Source organism: Onychomys torridus, chromosome 5 (assembly GCF_903995425.1).
Source record: "Onychomys torridus chromosome 5, mOncTor1.1, whole genome shotgun sequence".
NCBI classification, from domain to species: domain Eukaryota; kingdom Metazoa; phylum Chordata; class Mammalia; order Rodentia; family Cricetidae; genus Onychomys; species Onychomys torridus.
The window spans coordinates 44,982,763-44,988,834 of NC_050447.1; the positions used below are offsets into that span (position 1 = coordinate 44,982,763).

Below are 6,072 nucleotides of genomic sequence, written 5' to 3' on the forward strand. Positions count from 1 at the left end.
CAAAATTAAGTATCTTGCCTGGTAAATATTTCTGATCCACAATTACCCTATGCAACTCTTCCTTACAAGCTTCAGCACATTCAACACCAGCAGCCACTGCTCCACCACTGACCTTAACAGTATGAAGATTATGACACTTTTTGAAGCACAGGAACCACCCAGGGCTTGCTGTAATCATCTGTGTATACATAGGATCAGCATGCTCTTTGAGCATGTTGAAAAGCCCTCTTGCCTAAGGCTGGATCATCAGCAGGCTGAATGGCATGCGCCTCTGCACTTGCTCTTCTATCCACCCCACAAACAACTTTTCTATATCAATGATCAGCCCAGCCCTTTTCTTAGTGACGACGGCGGACTTAATGAATGCTGATGATTTCACTGTCTCACCAATTCACTTATCCTTCAAGATAGTTCAGATTGTGGACTGGGAAAGTCCTGACTCCCGTGAGATGACCATCACTGGCTGGCCACTTTGTGCTGGGCAATATTTTGAGTTTCATCTCCAGAGTGATCTCCCTCCTCTTCTTTACACCAGCGGGATACACAGATGGGCATCTGGTAGACATGATGGGATGCAAAACCACAATATCCAAAAGTACTGGCCACACAGACACTGTAACATTTTCCCTTGTGACCCTGCGGCTGACTGGGAGCTATGGCTGGCCATGTGCGGGGACCTGCCTTGAAGACATCACATCACCACTCAGGGAAAAGACCAAATGCAGCACCTGACAGTGGGTTTCTGATGGCCGTGCCTTGCTTTCCAGGCACTGAGTTAACCACCTTTAAATCTGGTACATCTGTAATCAGAAAGTCAGACAATACCAAGCAGAGTGAGGGCAAGGACACGTACAGATACCCAGAGAGACGAAGTAGAACACACATGCTTACTGTAGGTCAGCATCTATCTGCCTACCTGGGCACCTACCCAAGTTCACATCAAGACATGTGTGAACATATGAAGAAGCACTAATCTTTTATTATTATTATATTGGTTTTGTTTTTTAAAAATAGAGTCTCATCAGGTAGCCCTGGCTGATCTGGAATACACAATGTAGAACAGACTGGGCTTGATCTCAGAGATCTGCATGCCTCAGTCTCCCAAAGACTGGGATGAAAGGTGTGTACATCTGGCTAGGAGCATTAGTCTTAAGAGTTAAGCCAGGGAATGTGAAGCCACCCAATGTCTAACAGCCAGTAAATACGTAAACAAATGTGGCTTAACTGTACACTAGACTACTCATTAGTTACATGCTCTAATCCTGATGAAAAACCCTACGCTGGATCAAAGTGGACTGACTCCAAAGTCTATGTAGTGATGGCTCTGTTTTCAGACAGTATTTACAAAAGGTTACTAAATTCATGTTCACAGAAACAAAAAGCCATGCCACTGGTTGTACAGGACTAAAGGTGAAAATGAGGTTAATTTGTAAATGGATACAAACAAATAGAGCAGTGGTTCTCAACCTGTGGGCCAAGACCCCTTTGGAGTCTCCCATAGCAGATATCCTGCACATCAGATATTTACATTATGATTCATAACAGTAGCAAAATTACAGTTATGAAGTAGCAATGAAATAATTTATGGTTGGGGGTCAGCACAACATGAGGAACTGTACTAAAGGGTCACAGCGTTGGAAAGGTTGAGAACCACTGTCTTAGATGAAAATGTTCTAATATTGGGTCCTGGTAATAGCTGCACAAGTCTACAAACTTACTAATATCCCTAAATTCGCTTACAATGGGCAAATTTTATGGTATGCACATTCTAAACCTCAAATTTCTTATTTAAAAAATATAAGAAATGTATATATATGTACACATATATATATATACATACACATATATCTGAAATTCTCAAACTGCCTACCTCATTCCCAACAAGTACAACAGAAAACTTAAATAAATAATGCCCAAGGACTAGAGCATAGCCACTATCTTAAATTGCAATTTTATCTGCTCACTGTTCAATTCAGTAACTACTAAACACACATACACACCACAGCTAAAGGCTATAAATCAGGCAGTTCCACAGCTAAGTATTTGAAATGGAAAATGGAAACACAGCCAAGTTCAGATTTTGTTTGCTCTACACTGACTACATGTTGTTTTAATGACACAAATTGTATGTCTCAGAAGCATGAAGTTTGATATAGTTCAGCAATGTAAGTCATCAACTACTGTTATGGTGTTAATCACCAGACTCTACCATGTATAATAATGTAATAGAATGGAGAATTGAGTTAATCTTGTTTTCATCTCGCTTATTTTTTCTGAAAGTACACTGATTTGCCATCTAGAAAATGACTTGAATGTTTTGTTTCAAAAATGTACTTGTCAAAATATATTTGCACATTTTGATCAAGCAGCCCTCAAATTTGTTCCTTTACAGTTCAAATATAAAATCAAGATGCTCAGAAACAGCTTCTTTAATTAGCAAAGCAGACATATGGTCTCTGACTTTTGATGGCCCACCTTATAATTTCTTGACTTCATTATCGTAGAAAGATGACACACATTCAGAACCTGTTGTTCAAATCTTAATGCTGTCCTGTCTCATGGTACTAGGCAGTGGTAACCAATCCTAACTCCCAGTGAATCACACAATGTAGAAAAACTGCCTATACACTAAAGTATACTGGATGGCTATTATTTTTTGAAGCATTGTTTTCTGTTTTCACATTCTTTTCATGTTTAGAAAATGTGTATGTGTGTATGCATAAAATATTCAATATTTTATTTAAAAATGAGGCTTTGTGTTTAAAGATTCTGCTCAACTATAAACATTCTGGGCATGGTGACACAGACCAGGGTAAGTTATGGTGTTCAGTCTATTAGGTATAAGAAATGCATTGGTTTTTTTTTTTTTTTCAGAGCCAAGGATCAAACCAAGAGTCGTGCTAATCAAGCGCCCAACATTGCACTGCATCACCTTGACCTTTAAATGAATCTTTGATTTACAGTATTTAACTTACAGTGCAAAATCTGAACATAATCTTACCAGAAATTCCTGAGCTTGAGAATGCTTTGGCTGCTAATCTACATATGCATATTATATACAAACACAAACACACATAGGCAAAGTTTACATAAATTATGTATACTATTACAGTGACAGCCAGAAAATTTGTTTTCATTTTCTTTTTAACTGAGAAATAAAAATGGGCTCTTTTTTGCTTACTCTTGATGGCTATTTCAAAGACTAAAATGTACCTTTGTTTTCATCTACTCTTGGCAAGAAGAATGCTATTTAACCTAAGTCCTAAAACTCAACCTTATCCAACAAATTCCTTGCTTTAGGACCAGATGGCACATTTTTAAAATAAAGAGACTCTAGTACAAGGAAAAGCATGCTAATAACACAGAGGTTATCATAATAGGTAAGCTCCCTATATTTTAATAACATGTTTCTTTTAGAACAGTGGTTATAAACCTGTGAGTCGCAACCCCGTCGCATTAGATATTTACATTATGATTCATAACAGTACTAAAATTATAGTTATGAAGTAGCAACAAAATAATTATATGGTTGAGGGGCACCACAACATGAGGAACTGTATTAAAGGCTCACAGCATTAAGAAGGTTGAGAACCACTGTTTTAGAAAGATTGTGCTACTGTGTGGCTGCCTAAAAAAGAAATTTACACTACAGTTGCCATCTAATCATTTAAAATAAGCAAGGAGCTGGGGAGATGCTCAGTGAGTAATGCCTGTAACCCTTAATGAGGAGACAGACAGGCAATACCCCAGGAGGGTGCTCAATGGCCAGCCAACCTAGCTAAAATAGCAGACTTACCCAGGTCAGTGAGAGACCAGGTCTCAAGCCAGTAAGGCAGAGAGTGACAGAGCAGACTTGACTGGACTGAGCCCCAGACCTGCAACACATACCTACAAACACCACATATAAACACCACACAAACAATTAAAAACAAACTTAATTAAGGCCAGCAAGTTGGCTCAGTACATGATGACTTGAGTTCAGTCTTCAAAACTCACATGGTGGAAGTGGAAGGAAAAAACTGACTCCAACTAGCATCCTCTAACCTACACACACACACACACACACACACACACACACACACACACACACCAATGTAGTGGTGCTGGGCACAAAATACAAGTCTAAAAGAGAAGTCATGACTCTGAGATTTGAAAAATTAATAAAATGAAACACAAAAAAAGCCAAGGAGAGAAGTTATCTTTAGTCTGAAGATTTGCTTTCTAGCAAACACTGAAAACTTACCCTTAATGCTTTTTAAATGTATCTCTTTTTTTAAAGACAAGGTTTCAGGTAGACCTTGAAATCTTCATCACCCTGCCTCTACTCCTGAATGCTACTAGGACTATTGGTATGTGCTTGCTGCCTAGCCTAGTTTTATGTTTTGTTAGGAATGAACCCAAGGGCTACCTGCACACTAGGCAAAGCACTCTACCAACTAAGCTACACTCCCTGTCCCTTATATCCTTAAAAAGCCTACATGTTTGGCCCATGAGATGGCTCAGCAGAAAAAGGCACTTATACCAAGACTGAGGACCTGGGTTTGGTCCCTCGGACATATATGATAGAATAGACTCCTACAATTTGTCCTCTGGCCTCCACACATACACCATGGCACCCACTTGCCACCCCCCACCCCACCCACACACATATACACTCAACACACAAATGATCACATCTCATCTATCAAGAAAATAACATCACATTGCCTACTACTTTTGAATTCCATCAAACTGCTTCTCAAGAAATAGGCCTCCTCTGCATTATTCTGGAATAATCTTATACCAGTACCAGGTAGGCAGGTAAGCATTCTGTAAAGTGAAGGGGAATTTTAGAAAGAAAAAAAAAAAAATCAGTCTGTACATGTGATAGAACAGAAGCTTGTGAGGGAGTCGTCTAGTAAGTGCATATAGTAAGTGCCCAATAAATGTTTGTTGAATGCTGAATTTTACACTGAACAGGCTGAAAAGAGGCTCATTTTCACATCACTCAACCAAATACAAAGGAGGGCTGAATGTACAAGACAGAATGGGTGTCACAAGTGAATCCCTTTGCCAATGCAAAGGTGTATACACTTAAAGTGGGTTTTGTTATTGACACAGTCTCATGTAGTCCAGCCTGGCTCAAACTCACCCTATGTACCTGAGGATGACCCTAAACTGATTCCTGCTTCCACCTCCCCAGTGCTGGGATTTAGGCACGAGCCACCATACCATGCTTGTTTTGTTTTTGTGTGTGTGTGTGACTTTTGCAAAGTTTTTAGCAGAGGTTTCTAATATTTTGACTCTACATATATCTGTTGTGAAAACACAATCGCAGTCGTCCTCGAAGCCGATAAAACGGACACGAAACGTTACTTTCCTTGCCAAGTGTACCGTGGGCATCTTTGTAGATACCCACATCACCAGCCAGTTAGGCGACTTTTCTGTACAAGAACTTTCACGGCAGCTAAAACGCACTCCACCAGATGCCTGTTTCTTCTGCAGGCAGATCCCTAGATTAGTAACCATCCAAAACAATTCACTGAGCCCTCAGTGTCACATATCTCCAAAGAGCTGAGACAGGGTACGCATGCTCAAGGTCGCAAGGCCAAGAGCGGCGGGGAGAACTCGGTAGGAGTGTGACAGCTCACGCCCTAGGCTCACCAACCTAGTGTCCCTAGGAAAACTCCAAGGGCACGGACATGGGTGCACCCCGGACCGCCTTAGCACCCCTCCTAGCGCGGCGTGGGAAGCCAAAGAGCCGCGTCTTCGCGCCGTAGGCTCCCAGAGGCCCGGAGGCTGAGGGCTGCCCGACACTCACCGCCGCTTAGCCCCCACGGGAAACACTGATAGAAATGTCACCGGCATCGAGCCCGCAGCTCCGCCAGGAGAACGGCTCTGTCCCGCCTCTCTGCGCATGCGCCGCCCGGCGTGCATCGCCCCGCCTGGACTGGTCCACTATCCGAAGCTAATGGGGGGGGGTCAAATGCTGGTTCACCACCCGCGGCGGGGACAGAAAACAACATGTACTGCAAGGAGGGACTCGAAGCAGAGGTTAACTTTATTTGTATAATTCTCTCCCTGAGTAGAGCG

General features: G+C 41.6%; 1 protein-coding gene across 1 annotated transcript in view; it reads right to left on the bottom strand.

Moving 5' to 3' along the window:
• Positions 1 to 5,879, bottom strand: part of Cmc2 (C-X9-C motif containing 2) — a 28,570-nt gene extending 22,691 nt beyond the window's left edge. The window contains exon 1 of the mRNA XM_036187933.1: positions 5,801 to 5,879. The gene's annotated coding sequence lies outside the window, so the exon portion shown is untranslated. The remainder of the gene's footprint in view (positions 1 to 5,800) is intronic.
• Positions 5,880 to 6,072: the final 193 nt, after the last annotated feature.